This window comes from Geotrypetes seraphini, chromosome 1 (genome assembly GCF_902459505.1).
Source record: "Geotrypetes seraphini chromosome 1, aGeoSer1.1, whole genome shotgun sequence".
Classification (NCBI taxonomy): domain Eukaryota; kingdom Metazoa; phylum Chordata; class Amphibia; order Gymnophiona; family Dermophiidae; genus Geotrypetes; species Geotrypetes seraphini.
Window position 1 is genome coordinate 254,686,224 of NC_047084.1, and position 14,421 is coordinate 254,700,644.

The 14,421-nt window shown below is 42.7% G+C and overlaps 1 protein-coding gene across 1 annotated transcript in view; it reads right to left on the minus strand.

Annotated features, from left to right (window-relative positions):
* C1H4orf50 (chromosome 1 C4orf50 homolog) overlaps window positions 1–14,421 on the minus strand; it is a 120,485-nt gene that overhangs the window by 53,721 nt on the left and 52,343 nt on the right. The window lies entirely within an intron of this gene.

Below are 14,421 nucleotides of genomic sequence, written 5' to 3' on the forward strand. Positions count from 1 at the left end.
GGTTTTAAGAAAGGTTTGGACAAATTCCTGGAGGAAAAGTCCATAGTTTCTTATTGAGAAAGACATGGGGGAAGCCACTGCTTGCCCTGGATCAGTAGCATGGAATATTGCTACTCCTTGGGTTTTGGCCAGGTACTAGTGGCCTGGATTGGCCACTGTGAGAATGGGCTACTGGGCTTGCTGGACCATTGGTCTGACCCAGTAAGGCTATTCTTATGTTCTTATGTTGCCATATAATATTTGATGAATTAAAGCACAGAATTTAAATGCAGACTGGGCCTTTATTAGCAACCAATTAACTTTCTCATAACGAGAAGGTCTGTAAATCAAAAATAAAGACAAAAAAGAAGATCCAACAAATCTGCAGTGAGGAGTGATAAACCAAGGACTGTTGACAGGTGTAAAATAAATTTTGCCTGCATCTTGTACACCTGTCTGCAGTCCTTTTTCTTTGTCCTCTGTAAATCAAAAGTGCCATTGTGTTCTGTGTTGTCTGAAGTTTCTTTAACACCGTTACTGACCCATTACTAACTACTACTACTACTACTATTTATCACTTCTAAAGCACTGAAGGGCGTATGTAGCGCTCTTCATTTTGACATTAAATAGATTGTAAGCTCTTCCGAGAAAGGACTATCTAACTTGGATAGACAGACATGATATGTAAGATTGGGGAAGCAGAACGCAAGACTATAGACTATACTAATAACTAAAATATCTCGGTAGAAAAACAGCTCTAATTTTCTTCACTTTCCATAATACGAGTATTCTAAACATTTTGGTTGTTACAACCAATAATTGCTGTTCAAATGTTAAGTGTTGATCAAAAATCACTCTTAGTATATAAAGTGGTACCTTGGATTACGAGCATAATTCGTTCCAGGAGCATGCTCGTAATCCAAAATGCTCGTTTATCAAAGCAAAGTTCCCCATAGACAATAGTGGCAACAGCAACAATTGGTTCCAGAACCCGGGGTATGTACCTGTCGGGGCTGGGTGCTGCAGTCTCCTCCATCCGCCTCCTCGTATGCCTCCTCCGTCCGTCATGAAGAACAACCCCACAGTGCCGCTTCGGGGGGGATGCCTTTAATGTGCCAGCCGCCGGAGAACCCGCAGTGCCGCTTCAGAGGGATGCTTCCTCCATCTGCCAGCCAGCCCTCCACATCGGATGCCCCTTGCATGCTGGAGAGCCCCCACCCGAGCCCACGCAGCCGAGCGCTGCCCCACCCATACGCCGTGGATGACACGTACAACGCCGATGATTGACGCTGTGCGCGTCACACGCAATGCGCAAGGGGGACGGCACCCGGCCGCACAGGCCCAAACAGAGGTCCTCCAACCTGCGGAAGGCACCCGAAGTGAAAGGCCGGCCGGAAGACGGAAGAGGAATCCCCCGAAGCGGCGCTTCCTGGACTGTAAGTGCTCGTTTATCAGGGCAGTGCTCAGTTTGCGAGTCAAAAGTTTGCTGAGTGTTTTGCTCGTCTTGCAAAACACTCGCAAACCAGGTTACTCGCAAACCGAGGTTCCACTGTATTCTCAAGTTGGTTTCCACTCCTGTACAATGAAACAGGGCTAAAAGTGCTAGACATAATTAGAAATTTTGTTTCATCCCTATTGAGTTTCAGTTTGAATGTTGAAGCCCAGGATTCTATAATATCCAATCCTCTCTTTATAATAGCCAAAATATCACAAACATCTTTTTCAAAAGAAATATAAACTGTTACAACCTCAGCACAGAAAAATGGTTTGAACCTCAGCTCTGCCAATTTTCTACCCAGCAGAGCTATCATAATATGGCGTCTAAGGTTGAGCACCCAACTGTGGGCATACTTTCAAGATGCGTGTGCAAATAAACTGTATAATGAGCTCTGAACCATCAATAATTGGGTGTTACCAACTAATTATTGAAGTTAATTGGCACATTTGAATTTTTATGAGCATTTGGATGCATGCTAATCTATAAGGCAGGTGCCTAACTCCCATGGCGCATATCTCAAAACTGGGTGTAGCTATAGACATGTAAGGGGGAGGGGGAGGCATTCCGAAAAGTTGCATGCAGAATTACAGAATACTGTTAACTGTGCCTAACTTGGGTGCCAGCATTTAAACCGGGTTTTAGCACAGTGGGGAGATGGACTGCCCCGGGTGTCGGCACCTCTCAGCCCCCCATGCCACGCTCGCGTTCTCCCTTCCTACCCCACCCCTTCCACGTACCTCTTTAAATCTTCCCTAGCAGAAGCAAATTCTCCAGCCGGCTTCTCACGCTAGCCTGATTTCCCTCTTAAATTACTTCCTGGTCACAGGGCCAGGAAGTGACATCAGAGGGAAAGCCAACACCGGCGCTAGCAGCAGGCTGGAGAAGCTGCCCACATTGGTGAAGATTTAAAGAGGAATTGGGGGGAAGGGAGGGCGTGAGTGTGACAGGGGGGCACAGAGGAGGTCACAAAGGAGCGCCACCAGGGCAGGATTAACCAATAGGCCAAGTAAGAACGTGCCTAGGGCCCGAAATGGTCAGGGGGGCTCAATGAAGAAAGGCATCAACATTGTTTTTTCCAAACGGCGATGGGCCCCTCCAGCATCGATCGACAACGCGGGCCCCACCCCGATTGGCACCCCCCCCCCCATCGACGGAAAGTAAGACAAGCAAGCAACGCGGGTAAGAAAGGCAACGGGAACTGTAATTGTGCAAGCGGTGCTGCTTGCCCAAAGCTTCCTTCTGACGCAGCTTCCTGTTTCCGCCTGGGCACATGGTGGGGTGGGGCGGGGCAGGGTGCCCAGTGTACTTGGGTGCCTAGGGGCCCTTGATGAATTAATCTTGTCCTGGGCGCCACTACCCCTTGCGCCTCCTACCCTCGCTATGTCACTCTTTCAGCGATAAGTCCTTAGGCGCCCAACAGTTAAGCACTGGATCCACACTAAACACCATTCTATATAAGGCGTGCACCCTTTATGAAGCTGACTTTTATTGATGCCAAATCGCCTAAAGTTATGCACTGGAATGATGTGTGCTAAGTGTGAATTCTATAATGGTAATTCTGCATACAATTGCCATTAGAGAATACTGTACTAGCATAAGTCCTCATGCGCTCAACTTTAGGTGGGAACAGTTAAGACACATATTGTAAATGTTAGGATTCTTTAACCTGTGCATGTAAATGCCATGCCTCTCTTGCAGTTTCACAAGATGGATTTTGTGCATCAACTTATACAGTGGCGATGAATGGCAATTATTCATGTAACTTCTAATTGGTGCCAATTAAGACCAACCATAGCCAATAATTGGCTATTAATGCAAATTAGCATCTAATTATTACATTAAATTACAGCCACTCTGACACTATTCTATAAATTGCATATACAAATTTGCACGCTAAGCCTAAATTTGGGTCCAAGAGTTCATAGAATTAGAGGGTGTGTGCAAAGAGTGTACACACGCTTTCCTAATAATGTACACATGTGCAAAATATCATGCAGGCACAAACCAGTGTGCTTTCTTTTCACACAGTGTGCACTATTATTGCCAGACAACATTTCCTCACAAACGATAGCCCATCCCTAATAGATATTAGCAATATTTTAAATATAGTATGGTACACTACAACTGTAATTAGTTTAGCTTACAGAATTTGTCCACTGTAAGCATCCTTAGTACAATGCATGCACTGTACACGAGAACCTGTTGAATTCCTCAGAATTTTCACTTCACTTTACAGAAGGCACTGTGAAGCATCAATGTAAGCTCTAACATGAGTCAGGAAATGCATAACTAGGGAAGAGATTGATTAGCCTGGTGCTGCCCGAGCTCTTATTGAAAAGCTACCATTCTCTCTGGGGCCATTAATTGTAAAGAGGGACTGGTATACTTCATTTAAGGGATGGATATGAATGCAAATGCCACCAGAAAGGTGGCTAGAACTAGACCCACCTCCCCTTTACTTCAGTATAGTAGTTCCCTTGCTTATCTGGCAGTACAAGGACTTGTTCAAGGTCTACGGATAAAAGAGGCAGCTGTAGCAAAGAATAATGTCACTGAGAAAAGAGGTTATACATTTTTTAGCTTCTAATGTGAGTTTGGGCATTTTGGGTTTTTTGTTGATTTTTTTCTAATATATTTGAGAGTCATAAACAGTATACAATCAAATTAATTAAATTGTTGATCTAGATGCAACAATCCATTGACAATAGTATATCACAAAGAATATTATAAATTATATTATACAGTCACAGCTCTAAATCTTAAAACAATCCTCAGCTGAGAAATAAATTTGCTGGGGGGGTTACCACATCACGTTTTCTGCATTTTCATTGCCTTCAACTGAGGCAGTAGTGGAATGCTCTAGAAACTCCCATCAGACTAGACACTAAGAACTGACAGAAGGTTTCAAGGCCAGTGCCCTACACAGAGTAAATCATCTGAACAGAGCCGGATTAATGAATAGGCCAAGAAGGCACGTGCCTAGGGCCCAAAATAGTCAGGACAACTTACCAGGCCATTTTTTTTAGAGGGCAGCAGGCCCCCCTCTTCCCTCCCTCCACTGCAACGGGCCCCCACCCGATGACAACAACACCAACACCCCCCGTCATCAACAAACGGTAACCACCAGCAAACTGCCAGCATCAACGGTAACGTGGCCAATGCAGCTCCAAGAAGGTCCCGCAATGAAAGCGTCTGCCAGTCCATCCCCCTCCGACGTCACTTACTTCTTCCAGCAGACACAGTCATCGCGGGATCTTCATGGAACTAAGCCAGCCACATTAACGTTGATACCAGAGGAAGGCCGAGTTGCCGTCCATCAATGCCGGGGGGTGGGGGGCGGTGTTGTTGTCATCATCGATGCCGGGTGGGGGCTCGTTGCCCTAAGGGGGGGCCCGTTGCCATTGCTGTGTGGAAAAGGTGGTGGAGGGAGAGAAAAGGGGAAGATGCTAATGGTGTGCTGGGAAAGGGGGGAGACATAAGGGGAAAGGATACTGGAGGGAATTGGGTTGGAGGGAAAGAAAGGGGGCAGATGCTGATGGAATTGGTGTGCTGGGAAAGGGGGAAGACATAAGGGGGAAGGATATTGGATGGAATTGGGTTGGAGGGAAAGAAAGGGGGCTAATGTTGATGGAATTGGTGTGCATGGAAAGGGGGGGAAACATAAGGGGGAAGGATACTAGATGGATTTAGGTTGGAGAGAAAGAAAGGGGCAGATGCAGATGGAAGTGGGGGGAAGAGAGAGGAGAGAAAGAAATGCCAGACCATGGGGGTGTGGGTGTGGGAGAGGGAAGGGAAGAAGAGGAGAGGAGAGAGATGCCAGATCATTGGAGGAGGGAATGGAAGAAGATGGATACCAGACCAATGAGGGTGAAGGGAAAGATGAAGGGGGAGGAATACAGTTTCTGGAAGTGGCATAGAAGGACAGATGAAAGGAAGAGAGTGACAAGAATATGAGAAGAGCAGAAACCAGAGAAGACAAAGGTAGAAAAAAAATTCTATTTATTTATTATTTTGCTTTAGGGGACATGCATCGCTGTTTCTGTGGTGTTGCATTGTATGCAGAGTCCAGCTTCTTGGTGGTTCAATTTAACCTTTGTCTATGTATTTCTATTTTATCTCCCCTTTTACAAAACTGTAGAGCATTTTTTAGTGCTGGCCATGGTGGCAACAGCTCTGATGCTCAGAATTCTATGAGAGTCTGAGCTGTTACCACCATGGCTAAAAACCACACTACAGTTTTGTAAAAGGGGGAGGGGTTAGTTTGTGATTACATATTCTATACTAGGTGAAGGTGTTTTCTGTGTTCTATTTGTATGAAAGACATGGTTTTATGTTAGCGTTGGCTAGCCTTGTTTGGCGAAATGCATTGGGCATGGTTCTTGGGAGCACCTTGAATTAACCTGATTTGATTCTCCTTATTTTCTGCCAATCTTCTTTTGTTTCATGTTGGATTTTTTGGTGGACTGCTTGCCTTGTTGTTTCATTGCAAGTTAACATATATAGAGTGGAACATAATAGAGGAGTTACAGATTTGGTTGTTTATACATACATATGGGTTACAGTTGGTTGATGTAAAGTGAGGCAGTTGAGAGGCGTTGTAAACTTGGTTATTAATATAGACTTATATTTTGGATAGTATTACTGCTTTACAATATATTTGAACACTTTTATATATGCATGGAAAGGGTTCAGAGTTAAAGTCCTGGGTAAGTAGGTGGGAAGGGAAGGAAGGGGGATTTGTTCAGAGATGTTTGGGGGTTGCATAGAAGAAAAACTACGCACTGGTATGCATATCTTTGTTTGTTTTGAATTTTAAAAAAGAAATATAAGTGGAAATAATGAAGTAAATAAGACAACAGATAAATGGGGGTGGGGTATAGGCGGGGCAGGCCCGGGGGGTCCAGTGTACTTGTGTGCCCAGGGGCCCTCGAAGAATTAATCCTGCCCTGCATCTGAATGCATTATGCACATGTGGGGGGCTGACAAAGTTGGCAGATTCCAACAAAATAGAAGCTGTAAAGGTTGAAAATCCTAGAGGGGGCTGAGACTCTAGTTAAAGACAAAGGAGGAAATTATCAAGGTTCTTTTTCTACACCTTGATTACCACTGGAGTCGTGAACCTGCAACATAAGGTTCCTTTTACTAAGGTACGCTAGCGGTTTTAGCGCGCACTTAGCGTGCACTACAATGCCCTGCGCGCTAGATGCTAACGCCTCCATAGATCTTGCATTAATATTTTTCATTTAGCGTGGGGTTTGTGTGCGCTAATCCTCAGCGCGTGCTAAAAACACTAGCGCGCCTTAGTAAAAGGAGCCCATAGTTTCTTTGGAAGAGCCACTGCTTCACATGTTTTTAGTGGAGTGAGGATGTCCCATATCTGGTGTGCTGTGCAGGGGTCACTGGAGTTTTGGGGAATGGTGTGTGTAGGTTCTAGGGTGAGGTATGTTTTTTTTTTTTACTTCTGTTTGGACTATTCTGATCTTATTGAGGAAGAAGACTGCATGATCTAGGGCTGTCAGTTGGGACTTATGTTCATAGGTGCCCTTTTCCAGTGGTGCTGTTAGGTTGCATACAAGGCAAAATAATTTCTTGTTCTCAAGGGTTTTATTTTCAATTTCTTGGACATAATAGTTTTTCTTAGCCTCAGCAATATTAAATTTATATTCGTTAATCGCTGCCCTCCAAATTATTTTGTGGTCAGACCAGTTCCGGATGCTAGCAAGGAAGCTGAAGACCAGAACGCAGAGGATAGCCCAGGGTCCCAGGACAGAGCAGTGCTGAAGCCTAGGGGGCACCTCAGGGGTTTCAAAATATTTGAAAAGCCACTCGTTGATTAATTTGACTGCGATGTTTTGAAGAAGCTGTAGTCTTCTAAACTGATATCTGAATAGTCTAATTGAGATAAACCTAATGAGTCGACTAGCAAGTGGAGGAACTGAACTAAAATTCAAGCCACAAGGCAGCCCAGCCTCACAAAGGGGGGAAAAACACACCCTGAAAATGCAGAAGCAGGGAGCAGCTAAGGGCAGAAATCATTTAGTGGAGCTGAAACAACTTTCATGGCAAAGACAAGAGCTCCCATTTTTATACAGACCAATAGAGCTAGGAGGTTTTCACAACAGAGATGTAGCTGGTATGTGGTTACAACGCAGAGTTTCTTCCCAATACAGGAAGGTAGGGCATTTAAAAACAATTTACCAGCGGAAACAAAATAAACTGTTAAATGTCTGAAAATCCAGGCAAAATCTGAAGCAAACACTGAATAGCTTTGCAGCTGCAGAATAAAAGTTATTTAGGAAAACAGCCTATCTGACTGATATATTGATTCAAGAGCAACAAGCCACGTACTAAGTAATAAAGAACTTGTCACAGACATTGATTACAATATGAAAAATTATGTTTTCCTTGCAGATGGATGAGCAGTAACTGTAATGAGAAAAAGGCAAGGGTGATTCAGATGCATCACCATTGCTAAAAACAGGTAAAAATAAAATTCCAGTGAAAGAAGTGTTCTGTGTACCAAAACTAAAGGGGAATCTACGTATAATAAAATGCCTGACAAGCTTGGGTTTCAGTATATGCTGTCAAAAGAATGTACAAACAATTAAAGGGTGCAGATATCTTAGATGACAGACTAGGCAGGATCTTTGGGCCAGATTCTATAACTGGCGCTGTAATTGAGGCCGCTTAGCGATGCCTAACTAAAATTTGTGCCTAACCTAAATTACATCAATTTGCTTAAATAGCGTGGTAATTGACCGCGCCATTGAAATTAGTTGAATAATTAATCAAAAAAATTAAAATGAAAAAGTTAGGCATGGAATTTCACACGGCACCTAATAATGCCTAAGTTGAGGCACCTACCAATGCCGAAGAGAATAGGCACGGTTTACTTAGGTATCACTAGGTGTCCGAGTAGGCACCAGTAAACTAGGCCTGGTAAAACCCGGCCTAATATACTGGCACCTACCTTCAGGACCCTAAGCATGCCTAGGCACCACTAGGCAGGATTCTATAAATCCCCGTCAACTTAATATATGCACAAGGTATGTCAATTACTCCAAAGATAAGAGAAGAGTGCATACAGCAATCTATATCAAAGATAATCACACTCCTCTAATTTTACCATAAATGTCCATTCAAATATATAATGATTATATGTTATGTATACTTGAATGGGCATTTAGAAACACCATCAAAAGTGTGGAGGACAATGGCGTGCCAACAATTCCACGCCAACATTTGAGCGCAGGACAAATGAGCAATGCAACTTCCGTCGCTTTGATGCCTTCTGTTTTATGATCTGAGGGGGGCTTGGAGGGAACCCCCCCCAACTACACTTAGAACTCCTCATGCCCCTGTTTGGGGGGTTGGGGGAACTCCCCCCAGTGCACTGAAAACTCCTGTTCTCCTTCCCGTTTTTGCTCTTCTGGAGTTTGCAGTGTAGTTGGGGGGGGGAGTCCCCCCACACATACTCCCAACAGGAGTGCAAGGACTTTGGGGGTGCCCTTTCCTACACCCCTCCCTTAGAGCGTAAAAGGGAAGGCCTTAAAGCAGCAGAAACAGTGGTGCACATTTGTCCTGCGCTCAAATGTCAGCATGGGACTGTCAGTGCACCGTTGTCCTCCGCGGTTTTGATGCGTCACTGATATTTATGGTAAAATTAGAGGAATGTGATTATCTTTGATAAAGATTCTATTAATGGCACCTAATGGTTGATTAACAACCGCACCAAGCGGTGTCTTTAATGAAAGTGCCACAAGGGGCGCTGTTTACAGAATCATTCCTTTTGTGTATAGATGTGTTATCCAACTTCCATGTGAAAAATGTGGGCCCTTAGGAACTGATTCCATAAATAGTGCCAAACCACTCCTAACTCCTTGGAGCCGATTAGCGCGGTTGTCATTCTACTGCTAGGCACTGTCCACAGAATGGTACCTAGTAGCGCTTAAGCCAGCTTAGGTGCCGCTAGGTATCCTAGGGGTAGGCACTAGTATATTAGGCCAAGGTTTTCCTGGCCAATTTACCGGCACCTAACACAGGCGCCTAACACCATCTAAGTAATACCACACCCAATCTCTGCCCCTAATCCCCCTTTCAGTCCACCCCAGGTGCCATGTTAGTGGGAGCGCCGGCACCCCTCCTCCTTTCCGCCCCCGCCTCTTCCCATTTCTCCCCTCCACGCGTGTGCCCCTTCCCTTTCCCCATACTTCTAGTTGAAGTTGTTGTTTACGGCAGTCAACAATGTGCTCTTCGCGACCCCCATCAGCTCTCCCACTGACTTCACTTCCGGATGCCGTGCATAGGAAGTGATATCAGAGGGAGAGCTGACGGGGTCATGAGGAGCCTGTTGACTGCCATGAGCAACAACTTCAACTAGGGGTTAAGGGGAAGGGAAGGGAGGGGAAGGGGGCGGGATCAGGGAAGGAGCAGGAAGGGCAGAGATGAGGGCGGGGGAGGGGCACCACCACCCCGGGCACCTCTCACCCTCGCTACACCACTGCTGCTGAGGTGCCAGTTTAGATGTGGCACCAACGGGGCAAAAGCAAATGGGATCCTCTCATGCCCGGAAACCACTAGACCACCAGGTAACGGAAGCCGTGGGGAGAGAGTAAAGTTTCAGGGGGGAGGATTGAAAGAGAGGATGCTGCCTGAGGGGGGGAGGTGTGAATTTGGGATGGGAGGCTGAATGGGAAGGCCATTACAAACAGCCATGTGACCCTGTACATCGGGCTGCAGCTTTGTGGCTCGATGCTCCTGGTTAATAATAATAATTTATTTTCTTCTATACTGCCCAACCAGTAGTTCTGGGTGGTTCACAACAGGAGAATACTGAGACATTTCAGCACATGGTACAGTTTCATAGAACACACTATCTACGTACAATCTAAAATTATATAATAAAAGTAATACAATTGTTAAAAACATTCAAGTACTATATTAAAAATTATTAAAAAATTAAACATACTATGACAATAAGAATAGAAACAGAAGGTCTCATTAAAATATATCAAAATTAATATTCTTATTTGTCAAATAAATAGGGCTTTAATGATTTCCTAAATGTGAAGTAAGAATTAGATTGAACCCTGCTGATCACTTATTGTTTTGATTGTTATAAACTGCTGTGACAGGTCTCTCCAAAACATTAATAAACCTGAAACTTGCCATGATTTCTGGGCCATAATACGACTTACGGTGTATCGCCATAAGTTGTCTTGAGGTATTTACTTAAATATCACTGGGGTAAATTAAGTTAAGCTGCCTTTGGGCCATTTGTGTTATAGGGCAAACACATAATCACACACATATCTTTCTTCAAAATCAGTGCATGTGCTTGCTTCGTGCTTACTTTATCAAACTGATTCCTTAGCTTAAAGAATTAGATACAAATGTAGGATGTTAAGTCTAAAGTCTTGAACTAATAAAAAGGTGTTTTCAAACTGGAATGGAAGAATATGTTCCACTGTATTTCTACTGTATTTGAACAATGATTCTGAAAATAAAACCCAGTTTTATTTTCCCTTCCAGTAACATGGAAGTCAAACCAACTGACTTGAATAAATGAGAAGTGAAAGGATTGCATGAATCACATGGCATCACATAGCCCCAAAACAGAACTGTGTCCTTTATGTAAGGTTGCCATCTGGTGGCAAGTCCTATGATAACACCCTTAGTTACTACATTATTTCCAGTACCTACGTAAAGATAACAATGCTTATTCATATCTTATTTTAGAGTCATGAACTAAGACAGACATCACAGTGAAAACCCACAAAATATACAGGAGAATAGAAAGAGATATAAAGTAATCTGGATTGAGTGGATAAATGAGTAGCCATAAGACATGAGATGATATGGTCAGATACAGGAGATGCAGAGAAAGTGCATGAGAGACAGGAGTTGGTTTTAGAAGACTTTTCAAGATGTTCATTATAAAAGATTGCTACTGTATTCTGCTATCGATTGGTACAGTTTTGGAACTCTTTACCTAGACTTGAAATTGTGGAAAAAAAAAAATAAATAAATAAATACTATTCACTTACAGAGTCGAGAATACAAAATTGACCAAACCATAAAGATACTGGGGGTAACCCTTGACAAACACCTAACAGTGGAAAACCACACAAACCTATTGTTTAAAAAAAGTATTTCGGTTCTATGGAAACTTTGCACTATTAAAAAATTCTTCGACGAAAAGTCCTTCCGTTTACTAGTACAATCATCCAAATAAGCACTCTAGATTACTGTAATATCATATACCTAGGTGCTTATAAAAAGAACCTAAACAAACCGCGATCCGACTAATCCACGGTTTTAAAAAATGGGAACACATTACCCCTTACTATCAGAAACTCCACTGGTTACCCGTAGAATCCAGAATCATCTTCAAGTTTACTTGTATTTGTTACAAAGCTCTCTTTGGGATGCTTCCAACTTACCTAATCTCCCAGTTCTTTCTCAACGGTTCCAACAAGAGCACTTGCAGAACAAACCTATTTAATTACCCCTCCCTGAAATCTTACCAATACAAAAAGTTTTTAGATAGAATGTTATCTTTCCAGGCAGCTAGGCTGAACACTTGGCTTGGAAAACCCATACTTGAGGCCAATACATACGCAGGCTTTAGAAAATCCCTGAAAACTCGATTGTTTAACAAATTCTGAATGCCCAACCTCCTCTTCCTCGCTACGGCACTCCACTCTACCTCGCCTTCCCAATTCTAGATTTGAGACTAACTCTTACCCTCTCTCCCCTTGCATAACACATCCTGACAAAATGTATCTTTATTGTAAACCGTTTGTATCCCATGTACTGTAAAAATGTATCTTTACTGTAAACCGCTTTGAACTTCACGGTATAGCGGTATATAAGAAATAAATTATTATTAAATTATTATTGTTATTATTTGTTTTGGAAAACTTTGAAGGCATATTTGTTTTTTTTTAAAATCTTTCTTAATATCTTCATTGTTATATTATTGTTCATAGAATATTTTCTGTGGTTCGTTATCTGCTTTGAACCTAAACGGGAGTTAGTAGAATACAAATACTAGTATCATATTGCATTACATTTGCTCAGATTGAAAACAGATCTATTGTATATGTATAATTTGACCTATATGTATAAGTGACAATTTTAGAAAAGACGCTATCTACAGTATATTTGTACATGGCAGTGCTCAGGCAGCAGTGTGAATTTCACATAAGCAGTTCTTGCAGCGCAAGAGACACAAGGGAAGGAAGATGGATCCTTGTAGCCAATCCCATATCTTCTAAGATGGACCCCTCCCCCCCAACTTGGAACTCTTTAAAAAAAATATATTTTAATATTTTGTTTGAGGAAGTTTTATTTGAACTTCTGCGAGGAATGGAGAGGATGACAGGTGCTGGTGCTCCCACCAAGATGGCATCTGGGGCGGACTGCCTCCCGTTACTATGCCATTGCATGTATGCTTTTCCCTCCTAACTCTGGGCACAAGTACTTACACTTGCCAAAAGATGGTGTGAATGCTCATGCCTAACTGATGGCAGTTAGACATGCAAATACAGGAATTCCATAACATTGCACCTAATTTAAGGGAATGATCCTCTTCCACCCATTGCCATACCCTCTTTTGAGCTGTGTGCTATGAAATTTAAGTGTGCGTATTATAGAATAGGGCTGATCCACACATGACTTCTAATTACTACTTGTTAACTCCAATAATTGATTGTTATTGCTTACGTGACTAATTAGTTTGCATGTAGATCTGGGATCCATGACCAAATTTGGGCAACCAGAATCTGGGGGATAGAGGAAAGAGAGCTCCAAAGATGATGGTATAGCAGGAACAATGATGGCACTGAAGGGAATAGAAAACAAGGAACTGGTCTTTGTGACATTTGGAGCATTGAGATACAGCAGCAGATTTCTGTGTCTCAATGGCCACAAATTTGGACTTGAAGGATGAGATGTATGGCGTCTGCATCTATGAGACAAACATGGTTTTTCTTGTTACATAGAGCTTTTTGGACCCCTGTTCGATTTCAGAAATTAGATAGTTCCAAGTCTAACAGATTCTGGCACTGTCATCTCGATGTAGGGTCATTGGATCATCTACTTTACTATTGTCCCTTGATACTTAAATTTTGGAGATCCATTTGGGATCAAGTAAATAAAATATTGGAAAATCCAGTGGCATTGACATATGATACCGTGCTATTTCGTACATTAATGAGGGCTAAAAGCCCAATATCTTCCCATAATAATAAATTTCTCTTTATTATGACGAGAGATGCCATACAACTCATTTTGAAGAACTGGAAAAATGGGATCGGTTAAATTATAACTTCTGGTGGGAATCTTTATGCCACATTTTTAAAATGGAACATATGATTGCAATACAGCAGGGACATTATAGGAAATTTAAGGAGGTTTGGAAGCCATTGACAAGATTCTGTAAGGAGTGATTGTTGATTTTGCCTTTTGAATATACACGTCCAGGGTGGGGAAATACTTTTAATTTGAGTGCAATTGTTGGATATGTAGAAGGGGGGGATGATATATGTATTTGTCATGAAATATAAGTTGATAGAATTTAAGGGCTCCTTTTATCCAGGTGCGCTACGGGGGTTAGCATGTCGGACATTTCATCACGCACTAACCCCCGCGGCAAGCCAAAAACCTAACGCCTCGTCAATGGAGGTGTTAGCGACTAGCGCAGCAGGCGGTTGAATGCGCAGTATTCTGCGCGTTAACCGCCTACCGCACCTTGATAAAAGGAGCTCTAAGTGTTGTTAAAGTGTAAAATGTCTGTATAATATGTTGCACTTATTTTTACCTTTAAAATGAATAAACATTAAAAAAAAGAAAACAAGGAACTGGGGGTGAAAGAGTATGAGGAACGATACAGTAGAATTATAACATTCTTAGGGCTCCTTTTACTAAGCTGCGATAGCATT